Below are 19,814 nucleotides of genomic sequence, written 5' to 3'. Positions count from 1 at the left end.
CAATTGTAGCTTCAGATTATATGATTGGATGCTTACTGACTTGGTGCTTCTTGCTGTGAGGCAAGAGAAAAACACTAACATTGCTGCTAGCCAGAAACTTGAAGGTTCTGATGCTAATATCCAGGTGAAAAACAAAATTACAGCTTCTCTCTCTCTCTCTCTCTCTCTCTCCAACAGAGTCCATGCATTGACAAGACAGGCCTGCTTTGACGTTAAAAGGGAGAGCAGCACTATAACAGGCTTCAGGTCAAAACTTAACACCTGATCAGTTTATGCTTGCGTATTTCCATAACGCAAGCACGTTAATGATAAAGAATTATCCTTAATTCACCGTATGACGACAGGAAACTTTATTTAAATGACTTTTCAAAGGGATAAAGGTGGCACTTATGGATGTTCCCTCTCTCCACTTCTTTGCTCTTGCATTTCATAACACAATCAGGCACCCGTGACTCTGAGCGTGAACCACTTGGAGTTTAGAGTGCCGAACACGTTACGTCTCAGATTGCAGTGTTTGAATGAAACATACGTACTCGGTAAATTTACTTCTGTAAACTCGCATTCAGAGCCGTTGCCACGCAGCATGGTGAAAAGCTGATGCAATTAGCACAGGAATGATTCACATGCTAATCTCTAAAGGTCTACACACATTCAGTGCATTTTTTATTTTTTTCCTGATGTATCTCCACCTTCTCTTTGTGTTTCAGTTTTAGATGTTCCTCTCTTTTTTCTCTCTCTAACAATTATTCTTAACATTCTATTTTTTTTTTTGTATTATGTCTTTTTTTTCTCTTTTTGCCTGCCACTCCTGATTTGAGAGCTTTTTGCATTTCGGAAGGCTGAGTTTTTAGAGTGGAGCACTTGCCGACATCAATAATGCTGCCAGTGATTGCTTATTCAGTAGAAAATAAGCATTTTGGGGAAAAAGTGATAAATTGATTTCACTTCTTTTAGTCTCTCTCTGTGCACTCTTCTTCTTCCTCTCTTTCGCTTGTCATTAGAGTTAAAGTTAGAACCACATTGTACTGAAATCTCCCACTGCAGCACTCTTCAGCACTCGTTTCATATGCATGCTTCCTATTAGCTTGTACGTTTTTTTTTCTCTCTTTTTTTTTAAACGGTAGCATTTAATTTTTATACGAACACACTCTAGAAATTTAATATGGAATGTACCTTTGCCAGAAATTGCATTTCCATTTTTCTCAGGTGCATCCACTGACGAGGATTATAAATATGTGTCCTTTATTGTTTAAATTTTCAGAATAATTAAAAAATGTGACTGCTTTTTGATGTGACAACAGACTTCGTAGTCACAGTCCATTTGGTAAAGCTAATTTGAACTTCATAGATACTTGAGTGCATTGCTGCGCTATTGCAATGCTGCTACAACAATCTTGAGGCAACACTTAATGGTGATGCAAATCATTCCCTAAAGAAATACCAAGAGGCAACCGGCGCACTTCGTATTCATCTTGTTTTCTCATCATCTTTCTTGTATATGCATGTCAGGGTATTCATTCTCGTCTTTAACTCTGTTCTGCTCTCCTCAAAAAGTTATATTTCTTGTCATCCCTGTTTGCCTCGCCTCTCCTGAAGCAACCCTTTAACAAGCAGCACAGACCAAAAGGCAGAAAGAACTTAACATTTACAAAAAAAAAAAAAAAGTGGTTTCTGTGAGGCTAGCGGTTCTAAAAATACTAATGATTGTCTGCTCCATCTTGTTACTCAGGTCTAGAGGTATGAATCCCATGCCTCATACAGAGTGTCTTGCAAAAGTATTCAGACCACTTAATTTTATTTAAGGATGTGGCAACCAGAACCAAAAATGAAAATCTTAAGTGGTGCCTCTGAAGTCACAAAATTGTTAAACAGAGTCGCTGACAGAGCTCGCATTGTGAAGACAAAGAAACTCATGTGAGAGATAAAATTATGGTGAAGGTAACAGCCCAGCTGAAGTCCAAAGTATGACTTATTTTCATGTTTGCTATTTTTTTTATTTTTAAAGGTACTGAAAAATGTCTAAAATGTGGTTTACGTCACACAAGGTGATTGCTCGTTCTTTGGGGGTTAAGAAAGAAAACTTGTTGTTAGAAAACAGAAAAAGTTTTATTGTCTGAAATCTTAACTCAGAGCAAATTACCAAAGTGGGAAGCCTGATAACCAAAACATTTGCTTTTCACACTAGCACAAGAATTTCTGCTAACCTTTAGTAAGCTTATGCTTTAAGAACAACTGCTTTCAATAAGATCTTTGATACAGATCTTTGATATGTTGTTTATTAAGGGGGGGGGCTGATTTTTTTCTCGACATAATAAAATGTTAACTTTTTCAGATGAAGCTTAAACAGTAAACATGTATTATCAATACAGTCATGAGTCTTCAAACATCTCCCAACTGCATGTCTGCAACAACAGTGGGACTGCCTCGGGATGCTGGGTATTTCTCCAGGGAAGAAGAGTGCTGTCAAAAATAGAGAGGTTTCATGGTCTAGTTCACTGCATGCGTCTGCATCAAACAACACCTTAGATTGCCTTTCTTAATTGCTTGCTCCAATTATTTAATAAGGAGAATAATTTGGAAATATTTTAAGCCTCTTGATTTTGAGGTTTATTCTCCCAGGGAGATTTACCTGTACGAAGAAAGATAAAATAAACGTTACATTTACCATCCTGCCCATTCAGACACGAATCTGTACTGCATGTTTTAGTCAGTGACTGTTGGGTTATTTGTCTAAGAATGATATAAAAAAATGAGAAAGAGGGAGCCTGCGACAGATGGTCTTTGGTCAAAGTCCCAGTGGAGTATGAACTCTACAGATGCTGCAAGATGATGCAAGCAAGGTGTCAGCAGTTGTTTAGTCTCTTGTGTTTTAATTTCCTTAATTTACAACAAATACAAGATAAATGCATCTGTGTTGCTCCGACATGTTTGAAATGAAGCAGTCCTTTTTGATTTGACATCAATCCTTGTTTCCTGACTACCTGATGCACTTTGGTGTTTTCAATAAAGCATAATTTATGCTTAAACGTTCCTATAAATACAGCACGCTTTGGAAACAGAATTTTTCCCGGCGTCAAAATGTTTCAGAGCGTAACGTGTAGCTTTTTTTTTCTAACTAAAATTATATCACAACAGTGGTTCGCTGGATTCAGGTGCATCAGAGCTTTTAACCCTGCGGAAAGCCCTGGGCTGAGATGTCAGTGTCAATCAGTCTCATATCATTCAAAGAGCAGCATGTGGCTTCTCGTGCATTTGTCTTTTTTTTTTTTCCCCTCGTACCTCGGGCTGTGAAGGGACAACGACAACAGTTGAAACAATTGCGCATCCGTCAACAGTTAAAGCGTGGCGCATTGCTAGGTGTCCGACAAGAAAAGACGCTAAAATGTCCACCTTTGGTCTCCTTCCTTGGTCATGTCCTGACAGAGCGTTGGGCAACTTGATAGAATTAATAAGGCAAGGGACTTTATTTGTAAATGAGGCAGGAGAGGGGTGTGGGGGGGCGGGCAGGAAATTAATAATTAGAGTCAGTGGCACACACCTCAACTTGTGATCAACAAACTCGGACCTGTGGAGTCTTGCCTTTTGCGTGTGCATGCACGTTTTTGCTTTTGTGTGCGTTTCCAATTAAATGCAGTGAAATTGAGAAAGTCGGCCTGTAGGAATCTAATTACAAGAGTCCTTGGGGGGAAGGGAGAAATGTGTCAGCACGTCTTGCAAATGTGTGTGTATGAAGATGAAGTGTGTTTAGGTATTTATGCAGGTGTGAATGTGTAAATATGTGTTGAAATGATTTTTTTTTTCACTAGTAACTATTGCCTGGTAGCAGTTGAGATTAGGGAAATTCTTAGCTATCCCTCAAATATGTGTGTGTCTTTACCATGCATAAATCAGTATTTTTTATTCACAGTTTTATGTCTGTGTTAGTTTGTCAAATCCTTATGCTGGTACTTGCATGGGATCATTGTCTTTATGAGCGACTGGAGTCAATGAATCAGGATAGCAGGGAGGTGTTCAAAGGAACCACAACATCATTACCATTAACAACCGTAATAGCTCCATATGTCTGTCGGCTCTTGCCTGGTCTTTAAAATATGCATCTGGCAATAAAAGGAAAGATGAGACAGGCAGTGTGAAAAGAAGAAAACAATAGATGACAAGCTCAGCAATCAATGTCATCTTATGCCATGTTTTTTGCTTCCACCGTATAAAGATCTTGTAAGGAATTGGGCGTTGCTTATCAAAAATAAGCTTGGATTTGAGAACAGAGAGATTGTCTTTATTCACATGCCATGCCTTTAGTCATACTTCCCAAAACAACAGACAAAAATGTTTTAAAATGAATGAATAAAAAAGGGAGTAAAAACACAACAGGTGCAATAATAAGCAAATGGATACAACCTTCCACCCCCTAAACAAATATAAGACTCCTCAGAAAAAGTCCCAGCTTGTAATGTCTTGTCATTTTAAAATCATGCTTGTCTAACGTAAGTATTTGACCGTCAGTCCAACAGCCTTCAGGCCCGTGTCAGCCTATCAAGCTGCAGAGCACCAGATTTAACTCAACTTCTAAACTGCGCCTGTCTTCAACTGAGCAAATCCCAGATCTACTGCGGAAACGTCCCAAAGTTTAGAGAACCATAGAAACATACCATAAAACCCACAAGGGCTTTCTCCTCGCTCAAAGGCAGAGAACCATGACAGTTTCTGTTTAAATCACCTTACACACGGGTCTGGTCACAATCTCGCATATTAAATATTCTATGTGTACAGTTAGCAATAAGCACAGAGTCACACAGTAAAAACATTATCTCATATTTATCTCATATATAGGGAGTGAATCCATTGTCACATGTTCATTGCAGCCAACAACAAAACACACAGCAGTATAACCAGCTGGCCAAATGTCTTCTAATGATGAGGTGAGCAGAGGCAGAGCTCTGCTTGGGTTGCTTGGTAACTCTTCATTGTCCACCGATTGTGACGTAAAACCTGGGAAGCTTTTGATAAAGCTGTTTTCCTGACACCAATTTAACAACTACCTATTGCCATTAAATTCCTGGATATGTTTTTTTTTTTTTTCTTTAGCATTTGGGCTGTTTTATAGACCCAAATGACAGTTCAAAAACATACAAAAGGAGGATTTCACATAATAGAGAATTAAGAAACTAAAACCAAGTTCTTCAATGCAAAACGCAGCAGATAACTTTTTCAGTTAAGAATGGTGGCAAAGATTAAAATGACCCGCTTTTTTTATGTAGCAGGACAAGCTACTGGAGTAGATGATTGCAATTGACAAAAAGCACAAAGAAATGAGCTTTTTCCATTACTACTTTAATCTTGTTTATTACACATTTCCCTGGTATAACAAGTTTACTTTCATTTTTATTCTGTTGTTATTCATTTTACTTGTTCAGTTTTGTGTTTTCAAATGGCTTTATGTTCTATATAAAACTCAAGAGGCTCTTGTAATGATTATACTGACAAGCAAATGTAAAAATAAAAAATCAATTAATTCAGTAAAACATAAACACAAAGATAAGTTTGCACAGATACTAAAAGTAGGGCATGATATTTTTTAGACTAGTGATCACTGACATGACAATTAAGAAGCTTATGTAGATTCTTGTTGCCATTTCACATGAAAAAGATTGTGGGTTTTAAATTAAAAAAAAACTGGAGGCACTTGAGCAGATTTACCATTGCAAATAACACATTTTGGAAATTTCTGTTGAAAGGTCAAACTAAAGTCCAATTCATCAGTTGTGTGCCTCTGCACTTGGATTTCTCCGCCTTTTTCTTCATGAGCTATAATTCAAACACACAAGCATACACCCATGAGCACACACACCTACACACGCACACACACGCACGCATACAACCCACGATCAATCAAATCTATCAGCAAATAGACAGAGAGAGGACTGACATTTACAGCCCTGCAGCTCTAAGAATTTTATGTGCATGTGTTTGCATTTCTGTCTGAATGTGTGTGTTCGCTCCTTGCCTCTCAAACAGAGAGCCACCAGCGTGTTCAAGTTTTGATTGAAAAAAAGTGCCGTGGTGTACAAATAATATTGTAACTAACAGAAAAACCTGCTAAAATATGACAGATTTTATGAGTTTTATGTTTGTGCTGTGGTTTAAACTGTCACCTCATAGCAACACAGCCAAACTAAAGTTGGAGCCGCTCTTTTGGAAAGGGTGCGTATATGCAGTCGTTCTCAAAAGTGTAGAAACCTCTTGAAATTTCAGGTTAAGGTCAAACCATGACAATAACTCATATTTTCGAGCAGCGCACGAGTACAGAAAACGTAGAGTTTTTAAAACATCTGTATCATTGTTAACGGTCCTACGTAGACGTCACCGTTGTTGCAAGACAAATGTAGCTACATTAATCAGCCCATTAGTTTCCAGCAGTGGCAGTTTCTGTTGTAAGTGATGATGGAGTGGCTGTGATAATGATAATGATGACAAAATAATTTGTTGTGATAAAAATGGACGCTAATGATGAAAATGCCATGCTCATAATGCCGTTTTCAGTCGGAATGGTGAAAAGTAATTACTCCGTGTAAAGGAGGTGAGCAATATGATGCTCTCAACTCTTGTTGGTGGTTAACGCAATGTAATAAATTACACAAGTGAGAAGACAAGGAGGTGTAAGAAAGACAAATAGTGACAAGGTGAAATAATTGATATAAATTCAAATGTGCTTTGTGATTGCGTCATATATTCAGAATAACATCCTTATTAGCGTTCATTTTAAATGTTGTGTCTCTGCGTGTTGAAAGATGATCCTGGTCACATCTGAATGCATGACATAAACAAGGATGAATCTGCTGCAGTGGGAGATTTCAGTTACAAATAATTGTATTTATATGAACTCTATAGTTTTTCGTACCCATTTCATGGAGAAAATCTTTTTTTCTTTTAAATTCTAAAGAAAAAGAGCATTTTTTGTAAATATTTCTATAAATATTGTTCAGCAGTTCACCTTCAAATATTTACTCTACCACACCCAATTAATTAGAAGATATAGTGGAAAGGGTCATGCTACACACACATGGAGAAAACATGAAACAGAACTGGATCATCCCAAGAGTTGCCAGATTATACTCCGAGATCACGTCGATGACACATGCAGGTCAGATTACAACCAAGAATTTATATTTTTACTTATTTTAAAGTACTGCAGGCCTCACTCGCCTCAGCTGAGGTCAGTGTTTATGTTTCAACAATAAGAAAGAGAGACTGGTCAAAAATGTATGCACAGGAGAGGAAAAACTACTACACTTCAGAATGGCCTCCACTGGAGACTCAAGGATTCCTCAAACATGCTTGAAAGAAGCAAACCTACACGCCAGGTATGACTTTGATAAGGGAATAACTTTATAACATGACATAGAGCTTTAAAAAGCCTTGTTAAAGTTAAGGATAAGTTAATCATTTTTCTCCCAATTCTGCAAATTTTCAGTTTCAAAATAGGAAGACGCCTCCATACCAGGGCACTGCTTGACTCAGAATCTGTAGCAATGGAATATAATAGGCAGATTAGATAGCATACATCCACTATGAGAATATTTCTGTTAGTGATTTAAAAACCTGAGACTTTAGTTGATTACAATAATTGACACATTTTGTTTTATCAGGTTTAACTGGCATGTGGAGACCTTGCTCAGCCGGGGAACAGTCTTATTAATTTAGTCTTGTAATGAGGTGACTTTGTCCAGGTTCTACACTCGGGGCTTTACGCCATTTATCTTCATCAGAAATCTCTGCACTCAGCTCTTTTTCCCATTGATGTGCACATTGCTACCAGCTCTTGTCCAGGTTGCACAGTTAACCAACCACGAGAGGTGAAACCAGGCACATTGAGAATCCTTTAGAACAAGTTAGTCCTTCCATGGAGAAATATATCAGTGCAGCTGAATCCTAAATGGCAAAATTTGTATTGGTTCAACAGCTGAGACATTTTAAATCTAGTGGAAAACATTATTATAATTCAGTAACACAATGCTTTGTTTTGCTAAAATTAGAATGGTAATCAGCCCTGGTCTGTGTTGTTGTGCATTATCACTGTCAGTACCACCTTAATGAAGACAAAGACAACCGCTTCCTCGCTGTCTTCAAACATGCACAAACATGACTTCAGAGCGTTTTTTTTTTCCCCCTCAGTGGGCTGCATCTGGGAATACCAAGACCTGGAAACCTGGTTCCTATCTTCAAGGAACCAGATTATTTTGGTTCAACGTGTACACGTGTACACGTTATACATAACGTGTGTAACGTGTACACGTTACACACGTTACACACGTACACGTGTACATGTGTAACAGGGGGGAATTTTCTAACTAATCTACCTGTAGCTCTTTATGTGGTACAACAGTCAAATAAAATATTGATTTTCTGATATGTTGGGAAGATACCAGTCCTTAAGGATCAGTTGCACATTTTCTAGGATGTATACAGAGAAAAAGACAGAGTCCGATCAGAGCAGGTAAGTTTTCCAGAGATAACTCGAGTCAAATGTCTCCCTGATTTCACCCAGAGTCTCCAAACTGCTTACTCAAAGCTGCTTCTGCTGCAACAAACACTATAAAGTTGCTTGGCATGAGATTTTGTGACTTTACGTTGAGGTACATTAAGCTATAGCACCTTTTCTCACAAGTTCACTGGTATGAGGCAGTGCAAAGGTGATTTTATGCTTTAGCAAATGCTCTGGACTGGTTTCTCTGTTATTGCTTAGATTTGATGGCTGCATAATGCATAGCTAACATTTATAAGTTTTGAGAACTGAATAAGATCCAAATGAGTTTTCTGAAAACATTCTTTGGTTGGAGTAAAAGTCGTTCACATCCTTGTAAAGTTACTGTAAATTGGGACAGTTGCTGCACAAAAGATTTATAATTTATTTCAAACTATTGGATAGTTCAATTTAGAAAATTAGAACATCATTTCCTTATGACAGAAGCTATATTGACGTCTACAGCAGTTACGTGAAATTTATCAAATATAAAGCAGGGCTTTATTAATAATGCTAATACTTGTGTGTCAAAGGACTTACTATCATCAATAGATCATAGGAGGAGAATTTTTTATTTTTTTCCTAATTAAAGCATAATGAGGCATCAGTGACGCCTAATTATGTTTATTCTAAAGTCACAAATCTTCAAGGTGCCGTTCTATTTATTTACTTCCATTGAATAACAAGCAGAGTGGAGCTAAATGGTGGGATGCGCTATCCGTCAAAATGATTTAGTGACGGTAGAGCGGCCCTGAGATGGCCTCCCTTACTGGTGTCAGTCCTGACAGGTTACAAAACAGCCGCCAAAGAGGCCCGCCGAGGGACAACATGCGTGCACCAGAGGGCCGTGTCGCAACTTGTGCCTCGGTTTGTGCAAGAGTGAGAAGAAATTTGGGCCAAATTGAATGAATATTTCACACGGGAGGTTCCTGAAGATGAAAAAATGCAAGCATTTAGTGTGTGATTAATACAATACAATACAATATAAAAGTGCCAGCTAAAGTCACTGTTCGTGTGGGTATAGACAGCGTAATAATATTCTGCAGCGTCAGTAGATGTAGCAGCAGAGGGGCTCTTATCCTAATTCTTAAGAACAGCAGAGAGGGGATATATTTTAAAGTCTGATATTCTCACAAAAATTTAGCGTCTATCCCTTGAGTATGAGTGACGGAGATTGAACTGTATTGAGATTGCACAAAAATTTCATAAAGATCATGTCCATTCGTTACTGTGTTAGCACCTGGGTTTTGCATAAAAGATCCCACTATCAGCGTTGGCGACTTATCCACGACATGTGGCTTGAGTGCACCAGCATAGATTTGGTCCTCAAGGGGTTTGAAGAAGGCCAACCTGGCTTATGCCAACGCTGTGACCTTATCAAACCCACACTGGGATAGAAGCGCTCCAATTATTTGACATAACACTTGCAGCTACTAGATGCATTGTATCACTCCACTGCTCACTAGGCAGAAAATAGATCTGTGTAGAACTGATATGCACAGCCATAAACATGATGATATGATGATTGCACAAAGGGATCTTGTGTTAGACGTGGAACAGTTCTCTCTGCTGTGAACACAGTGCACAAACCTCCAAATTGCACACGTCAGAAGTTTGTGTTTTTGAGGAACTGTAAGTAGAACCAGTTTGGGTTCCATTCGCATCATTTCTATTTTTTGCACTTGCCTTGATATGTTCACACAGCCGGGTGCCCGACGGAGATAACTATGCAGGATGGCACCCTTCTGTATAGAAACCCTCCTCAGCCGCATACTGTCATGTAGGTCGGGGAATCAGAAGGGAAAACCCTGTTTGCCAAACAGTAACAGTCAAAGAAATGTCCTCTAGCAGTGCCACGGATGTTTTCACGATAAAATCAGATACGCCACTATCCGGCCCTGTTCGAACGGCCATCACAGTCCTTGCGACCATGACTTGGTTGTAATCTGGTGTAAAGAGGGTAGTCTCAAAGCAAAAAGGAGAGTCTGACAGCATAATGACACAATATCTAGCATATTCCAGTGTTCGAATAGACAAATACTGAAGTAGGAATGCTTTTTTGAATGCCATTTGATAAGCTATATTAGGATATAATACAATATAGCGTACGATTTGATGTAGAAGAATATGGTTTTCAGGATTTTGTATGTAAAGACAACTCAGATTTAGAAAGGAGGAGGACAGCATCTTGCAGGCAGAGGTGAAGTGACATATATGCTTAGTATGGTAGCAGATTTCCACAGAAAACTGTTGGAGGGACAGTGGTGAGGTTATTACAAGAAAACGCTGAAATCTTGAGGGGGAAAGAGTAATAAAACCGCAGCACTAAAAATGACACAACTCAACTCAAAATTTCCTTACAGCACAGAGCTGAAGCTGAGTGGTTAGCATCATGAAAACAAAGCAATGATGAACTTTTAATAAGATTTGGGTAAAAAATATATGGCATTCATTGCATTTAAAGCTGCCTTCAGATCCATAAATAAATAGTATCTTCCCTTTAGGTTATGTTATCACATGGAATATTAAAATATCATCAATATTCACCGAAATGTTTACAAAATGACTTTGTCAGGGAGGTCGTCTAACGCATCTATTTGCAGATTCTACCTTTGTCTTCTGCTTGCACAACAATCGTTTCTCTTTTTGGCTCCGAGCAACTTAAACGTATTTTCAGAAAATTCGTTTTAGCTCAGTAAACACTCCGCAATATTGTAAAACACCTGTCACCTACCATGTCATCTAAAAAGACACCGTCTAGTCCCAAAGCTTGACATTCACCATAAATCCACTCGTTTAACTGCTGTGCAGCATACATTCATCTATAATTGGGGCGTTGGGGGACTGGCTGAATGCTGCTTGTCAACAGAGATTATCTGCTGACAACTGTGCTTACATTTGGGTTAGGCTGCACTGACACACCTGAGCACACTGAGTGAAAGCTCCTGGATAAAACGTGGTACTGTAAAGGACACACAGGGGGCTCTGTGCTAATGCAAACAGATGCACGGATGTCACGTTGAGACCCCATCGGTTAAGGAAACTATCTGTAAAAAAGGTTGACGAAAAAAATTAGCGTGTGCGAATATCAAAAATAGACCGAGCTGATAATCCCTCCTAATATTTTAGATCTTTTTCCACATCAAAGATTCCTGTGTTAAGAAATGTTTTCTTAAAAAATATATATTATTTTCGGTATTGTGCTTATTCCAGCTGTGTGATTTTCTTCATGACCCACCAATCTGTGGATTTTAAATGTAAATAAAGGAAAAAGAGGATTATACAAGTCATAAAATAAACTGTACATCTGCAGACAAATAGGTGACTAATAAACATAGGTAAATATTGATGAGGAAGAAATATAATTCTGCCTAAGAAGAAATAACAGGAGCTCTAAGTAAGAGACATCTAAACAACCTGGTATTTGCAAGTAGATTATATTCATTATAAGATACATGTAAGTATAATGCAGTATGGAGAGTTTGAGCCACAGTCCTATTAACATGTTGAAGGGGCAGTACTTTATGATTTCCAGTCACAAAGTACCACTATACACCACAATAAAGTAACAGTGCTGCCTTCAGTTGTTATAGAAATGATGTATATATGAAATATGGCTTAAAAGAAATTTGCCTTTGTAATTTAATGTCTTGAAATTGGGCCTCTGTCTCTTTAAGAAACTCTTGTTCTGACACTCCGCCTTCAGGAAGCTATCGCTACATTTACATTTTAGCATCTTTTCTCAACTCAAGTCAAATGTAGGGATTCAAACCCAGGAACTTGTTGGTGAAAGTAACAGTGCTAACAACCGTGCCACTGTGCACCTCATATACCATAATATAGAGTACTTTTACAATATATACGTATGTTGTATCAATTTGCAGAGAAATAACTTAAAAGTCAAGGAAAGTGAAAGAATAAAAAGCCAATGAGAATACCAGAGTAGTCGTCCGACAAAATGAAAAAAAATGTGTGCGTTTTAAGAAATGAATATTAATATTCTGGTACAAATGTTTAAGCATGTTTTATGCTTTCTTGCCTATAGGTCGAACTATATTTTTAAATTACCAGCTCATACATGAAATAACAAAAAGTATCATTAATTGTAACCCCTGCTTCTCATTCATTTCTCCTTTAACTCAGCCTAAGTTTCTCTTTCTTTAACCCGCCACATTTTCATCACATTTCCAGACATTTGCACGGATCCTGTCATTAAACACTACACTGATCCCACATACACTGATGAGCACCTTTAGTTACAATCATAGTCAGCATGCCAAGGAAAAAAAAAAGAAAAAGAAACAGCCTGTGGGTGAGTTTTCATGAGTCAACAGCCGTGCCTGCCAGTGGCATTCACAGTGACTCACATTTCCAGGAAGGGGGAAAGAGACACACAGAGAGAAAGAGATAGGTGGGCCTGAAGTCAGGACCACCTCATTTACTACACTCATATGTTTAACAGAGTGGCTTAAGGTCTATGAATGTTGTTTCAAACGATTACACCTGCTGTTTTTGTTTGTTCCCCCCCCGTTTAAATCAGCTGCTGTTGAATGCAGAGAGAATCATTGAGGTGAATCTAAAAGCACTTCTAAGCAGAGCTACAACCCTTTCACAATTTATCTGCATGAAGTGTGTCTTCGGTCATCTCTTCGAGTTATTTCCACCATGTGTGTTCTTGTCAGTGTCGTACACACCACTGGTATTTGCCCTTCCGCACTTTGCATTTCTTTGTTCTCCTTAATAGAATATCGACACCCACAGCTACCAAATCTCTTCTCAGATCCACCCTTCCCCGTCGCCTCTTCCCCCTTCCCCTCCCTTTCTCTCCCACTTGTTCTGGCCTTCGCAGGAGACTCTCAAGGCGCAGCATGTGGCTGCCCTCACCGCACAATTGTCGAGCATAAACCGATCGTTTCACCTAACCTAATAATACCAGCATTCACTGCAGATGCACATGTATCCCACTCCATCTCTGTGTGCTCCGTCCAGCCCTTTGTGTTTTTTCCTTCCTCCTCGTCTCGCCACTTCTTTCTCTTCGTTCATTTCCCTCAATCATTAGACTTCCTGCACTCTCTCCTCTCTCTGTTCTTCTTTGGTTTTCCTCTCATATTTGCACCATGTCCTGTTTCTCTACCACATTTTACTAATAAATGCAATTCAGCGCTCTCTATCTTTTCAACGGGTCTATTGCTTGTTGCCCAATTTGCTTTCGGGTCATTGTGACCCGATGGACCAAAAAGGAAAACTAAAATTCTCTCTTCTAGTTGATATGCAGAATTCCAAAGTGAATCCGTTGTGTTTTGCCTCAATGTTGTGCAAGAAAAGAGAAAAGAGGACAATATCCTAAATTCATCCTGCGGTGAATTTAGGAAGGCATTTAAAGTTTCTAATCCATCAACCTATGAAAAGAAAGTTAATACAAGGTTCAAACTTTTCTTAAATTTTACCCACAGCACCACAACAAATAAACAAACCAGTTGTTGCACTTGTGAGCATGTCATACTTTGTAATTAGGATAGCAAATAAATATCTTAAGTGAGGTCCGTTTGATGTTTGAGGTGAAAGAGATTTCCAAGTAGCAATGCTGTCCTGCTGTAATATATGATCACTGCTGACATGCCTTTTGTTCACTCAAAACCAACACAAATAACAATATATTCCCAAAATTTACAATTTGTATACTGCCGCCCTGTGGCAGTCTGTACCAACAACAGCCATTCATGCCTGCAAAAGTTCTATCCAACACCAACTCAACATTGACTCAGTATCACACAAAAACTGTTAAAGTAGTTTTGAAATAAAACTATGCTTTTTTTTTTGCTTTTTTTTTTTCACCAAACACTGGCTGCGGCAAAACTGAAAGTTATACCTCCAGGTTAAATTTTATTGTAAAAGGAAATGTCATTGCAAGGAAAGTTGAACAAAATTGCGTAACCTTTATTTTTAAATCTTTGTTATGGAAAACAGAGTTAATTTCATATAAATTGCATTTTATAGTCTGTGGGGTTTATTTTAGGGGAGCCTGAGTCATTGGGATATATCCAATATGGATGTAATTTTAGGGAACACCTTACAGTCCCTAAAAATCCTACAGGGTTTTTTAGGATCTTGGGACCCCCAGTCTGCTCCCCCTATAATCTCTTACTAAATTCAGACCAAGATTTTCTGACTGAAGAGCGTTGCCTTTATGCAAATGTTCCTTAGGATTAACCACAATTCTACATTAATCTTCCAGAACATTATGTTTTTTCATTGTGGCCCATTGCAGCTATGGTCAGTTTTAACAGTCCATCCATCCATTAGCTTCCACGCTTAGTGGGCTCACGAGGGGTGCTGGTGCCCATCCCCAACGGTCAACGGGCGAGAGGCAGAGTACACCCTGGACAGGTTGCCAGCCCGTCGCAGGGCAACACAGAGACAGACAGGACAAACAACCATGCACACACACACACACACGCACACACTCACACCCACAGGGAGATCGTGCAAACTCTATGCAGAAGGACCCCAGGCTGGGATTGAAATCCAGAACCTTTTGCTGCAAGATAACAGTGCTACCAACTGTGCAGCCCCTCAATTGTATCTTCTATGTGTGTACATAAAATAAAACAAATGTGACAAGAGGCAGGATTGGCACTATGGGCATCATATTAACCTTGTGCAGCACAAACAAGAAGCTTGCACATTTGTATGGCTTAAGGACCATGATGAAAGATGGTCTGTTTTTAGTAAGCGAGTAAGGAATGAATGAAGAGAAATTTGGTGACACCACTTATTATGGTGAGCTTGATCAGATACTTGCAGCAGATGTTTTTTTTTTTTACTTAACATTTTTCTTAAAGTAAGCTGGAAAAAATGTTCAAAATTAACTTTGATAATATTTTATTCCAGTCCCTACTTTGCACCAATGGACCTGCAGACATTTTATTTAAGGCCTTAACTTTTAGAGATGCAACAATTTTGTTAGCTGCTTATTTATCAATAGCTATGAGGAGGAGGGGGAACAATGTGCCTTGGAGAAGATGGCATCTGAGTTATGATCCTCATGGACAGAATCACGGTATGGCAGATTCTATGAAACCCGCAGTTTGGATGTGATCGTACAGTAAGAATCTCCACAAATTTCTGTGTTTGCTGAGCGTTTTTCATAGCCATAGAAATCACATTCTCGAAGCTAAAACTTGAAACATTATGCATCACTTGCCGGATCACAACGACTGAAAATTTAGGCAAGACTTTTTACCTCTCTACGCTCTCTTTCAGGTTTTACAAACGTATTCCATAATAACCCCTTCCTAGTCCCTCACAGCAACACGAGATAAGCCTTTTACGTCGGCGGTAGGTAACTTACCTTGACGGACATTCAAAAAGGTGTGTCCAGCATTTACTGCACAAAACAGCCCAGATATTGCCTTCCCTGATGCACCTGGTCGTTGAACACCATGGAGAAGCAATATCCACTTGTGTCTTTACGGAATCGGTGCACCCAGAGGCATTTCGGCGAGAAGAACGGTGAGGACGTCGCTGCGGTACAAAGCCCGGTTCCCCCCCGGTGGAAAATCTGGGTTCTGCCTTTGGCGACTGTCTGGTGCGCGCTGAAACTCACATTTTCACTGAACCGGGAGAAAAAAGAAAAAATAAAGGAGGAAAAAAAAATCCAAGCACAGTCAGCCAACTTTTGCTTCAAATCACCTTTAGGGAGCAAACTGGATTTCAGATATAATCAATGATCAGAGTTGCAGTTTAAACCGTATGCGCAGAGGAATTTGGGAACACTTATTTCCATCATGGTCACGTTGACAGGGCACGCTGCGAAAAAAATAGAAAAAAAAAACAGTACAAGAAGACGAAAATGTTAAACCCAACATTTTCTGACAAAAGGTAAAAAATCTCTGTAGTTGGTTCATTTCCAAGGAAATGTTGCGCAATTCCCCCCTTTTCTATCCCATTTCGTTCCGACAGATATTTCGGTGATTAACTTGACATTTCCAGACGTTTTCTCCAAAAACAAGGCGTGTCAGTTTAAAAAAAAAAAGAAAAGAAAAGAAAAGAAAACAGCAACAGTTAATAATTCCCGCCGCGGGCTGAAGCATTACAATTTCCGAGAGAGTATCGCCGTCACTCCATCATGCGCCCAGACTCCCTCCCAGTGGAGCAAGCGTCGGAGGGGCGCATCTGTGAAAACCGGCGCCGCATGCAGCCGAAATATCTCGGCAGAGGCTCGGTGAAAACCCGGTCGCATAGAACTAATTTTCACTGACAAGTTTAACACACGAGAGAAGTTGATATTTACTTGTTACTTGCTGTATTGACATGCTGCTTTGTCTTCGACGCATCAAAGCCTCATCTTTTCATTTAATTACTGAAAGTGTGAGAGAGAGCGAGAGAGAGAGAGAGAGAGAAAGAGAGAGAGAGAAATGGGGTGGGGGGGTTACATTTGGTGTTGCAGCAGTAAATCACTCGGTAATAAAATAAACTGATCTAAATGTTTTTGAACCCACTTTTCTAATACCAGGCCTGGACAGACAGGAAAGAGCCACGCTATATGCTCTCCTTCATCTCTTTATCTTTGAGTGCATGTTGCATTTTTTTTTTTTTTAATGTTTTATGGAAAACACTGCACCATTGTGAGCAATTCAAAGCAGCCTTGTGATCTGAGGCAACTGAAGTAACGTGGCATTGAGCAGGCACAAAAGACAAAAGAAGCAGGTGCATAGTTATGGACGCATAACCAAGTTGAGCGGCGTGTCTTCCAGCCGACCGGCGCGCGCGCGCCTCCGCGCCGTGAACGCGGCCGAATCACGCCTGAGCAGGTCTGAGTCCAACACGGAGGAATGAGTTTTTGAAAAGTGCGCGCATGATCGGGGAGGAAAGAGATGTGGCCATACCTTACTGCGCTGGAACAAGCCGCAGGACATTTTATTAACTGCTTACGGAAAACACTGTGTATGAGCTCCCGGTTTCAAATATAGAAAGAGAGACGCAAGCTGCCGGAAGGGGTCGCTTATAATGGCGATTGAAAATCATCTGCGGAAGTTTAAAGACACTGAACATCATTACTTCTTTTCTCCAGCGTCTAGATTTTTTCCTCTCTTTTTTTTGTAGCACCACACAAATAAAAAGCCGAAAGGATCCCCTTTTCGGAGCTGTCCAATGTTCTGAAAATGTCTAATCAGTGCAGGCAGGCTCTTGTTGCCGTCATTAGTTCGCCTTACCATCCTGTTTATTGATGGGTTCACTGGTCTGAAGCAATTCAACACAATGCAGCGCACTGCTTAGTCTTTATCCTAAATTAATAACAACTGATATCTGATAATTCTGCTTATTAAGATTATCTGATAGATCTGATCAGCTGATCAAATGTGTTCGTTTGAGCGGCTTTCCACATTCAGACACTGACATTTTTTTTTTTGCTCTTTGCCTCTGCAAGAACAGTTCAAGGTCAGTCAAGTTAAAAGAACAAACATATTCTAAGACCTGCCACAGATTTTTAATTGCATCGAGGTCTTTGACAGAGATAAACGTGCTTTGATGTGAATTATCCTTTTGTATTGTATCTCTAGTTGTATGTTTATTGTTTAAGTCCTGCTGGAAGGCTGCAAAAGTTGCAAAGCTGCATCCTGTATCGGATTTTCTTTAACCACTGCTCTAAGTTGAGCTCCATTCCTCTCCTCTTCAGCACTGACCAGCTTACCCGTCCCTGCTGGTGGACAGCATCCCCACAGCATGGTGCTGCCAGGTGGTTACATAGAAACAAACATGAAAAATCTTGGCGAAGAAACAATATTTAGTTATTCTTATTAAGAGGGTTATTTTTTTGTTTGTTTTTGAATGCATGTTTATGTTTTCACAGAAAAACTTAATTAAGTTTAATTTGTAAAAAAAAAAAAAAATATTGAAACCATGCATCTCTTTCCTCCCACGTTACAACCATACAATATTTTTGTTGATGAATCAAAACAAAAAGCTTAAAGCATCAAAAGTTGTGCAGTTTGTTACATGACAAAGGTATGCATTATTTTGAAACATATTGTGGTTGAAGGTCTGCATCCTCATGGGGGATTTGTTAACGACAAACGGTTTAAGCCGTAGCTCATTTCTGTATGAAGGGATGATGCACAGCATGCTGCACTGTGCAGAAAGTTGACCCATCTCTGGGTATCAAAGCATGTTGAAAAAAAGGAAAAGATGAATCACCCAGAGGTGTTGCCTAATGCAGATGAAGAATCGTCAGGGGATAAAATTATTTTGAAGTTTGGGGGCATGGAAACACTCTCATGCTCTCTTCTGTTCTCCAGCTTCTTAATTTTCCCTTTTTAGACCCACGGACAGCTACAAAGCCAGCAGGGCCCCTCCTTGGAGCTGTCCAATGTGCTGAAAATGTCTCATCAGTGCAGACCATTTTATCCCTTTTTGTTGCCTTCATTAGTCTGACTTAACGTCATCTTCCCTGATGAGTGCTGGATTTTCTCGTCTTATAATCTGTCATTTTTAGATAACAACAAACCCCTGATTAAATTTATGAATTTATTATATTCCTCTCCTAAACCACCTAAAATTACAGTTTGCGTCAGCTTCGCTCGCCCCAGCCTTTTAGATCAGATCCTGCAAAACAAACACAGCTCAGTCGGATCAGATGGAGAGGGTTTGTGAATATCAACTTTTCAGGTCTTGCGACAAATTCAATCACAATTTTAGGCCTCAGCATAACAAATTAATATACTTTGATTTAAGTCTTTCACTTGGAGCTCTGGTTGTACGTTTGGGATGTCGTGCTGACGGGAAGTGAGCCTCTGCCCCAGCCTCACCCTCTACGTTCTCTTCCAAGATTTCCTCATATTTCGCTCAATCCAGTTTATCATCCAGACTGACTCTGATGAAGAAAGAAAAAACACACCCTCTGAGGTGTTCACAGAACAACATTGCTGATGCTGACAACAAGCCGGGTGAGCTCTACAATTCTCCATTTCTGCAGGCAGCTGGTTGCGCTGGACTTCATCTAGTGGTGTCGGAGTTAAGAGGACTAGACACAAACGCATGCCAAACCATTCAGATTTCATTTGTAAAACACGTTTCCCTTCCACTTCTCAATCATGTGCGTCTCCATGTCGGGCCATCGCATAACATTCCATGAAGATGCATTTCAGTTTCTGATTGTCGTACAGTATGTCAAAATGTGAAATACTCTGCAAAGTGTTGCAGGTAAGCTAACTAGCGTTCAAGTTATTGAGTCAAGTTTGGAGCTTTGCAGCATCACATTGCAAAGAATAAAAAACATAAAACAATATGAAGG

At 39.5% G+C, this 19,814-nt stretch overlaps 1 protein-coding gene across 4 annotated transcripts in view; it reads right to left on the bottom strand.

Annotated features, from left to right (window-relative positions):
* Positions 1-16,886, bottom strand: part of LOC103468615 (voltage-dependent T-type calcium channel subunit alpha-1I) — a 165,970-nt gene extending 149,084 nt beyond the window's left edge. For all 4 annotated transcript variants that reach the window (XM_081609898.1, XM_081609899.1, XM_081609900.1 and 1 more), the window contains exon 1: positions 15,873-16,886. The gene's annotated coding sequence lies outside the window, so the exon portion shown is untranslated. The remainder of the gene's footprint in view (positions 1-15,872) is intronic.
* Positions 16,887-19,814: the final 2,928 nt, after the last annotated feature.

The sequence above is a fragment of the Poecilia reticulata genome, chromosome 8 (assembly GCF_904066995.2).
Source record: "Poecilia reticulata chromosome 8, P_reticulata-male-v2, whole genome shotgun sequence".
Taxonomy (NCBI): Eukaryota; Metazoa; Chordata; class Actinopteri; order Cyprinodontiformes; family Poeciliidae; genus Poecilia; species Poecilia reticulata.
Note: the sequence above shows the minus strand (reverse complement) of the source record. Positions and strands in the feature narration are given on the sequence as shown.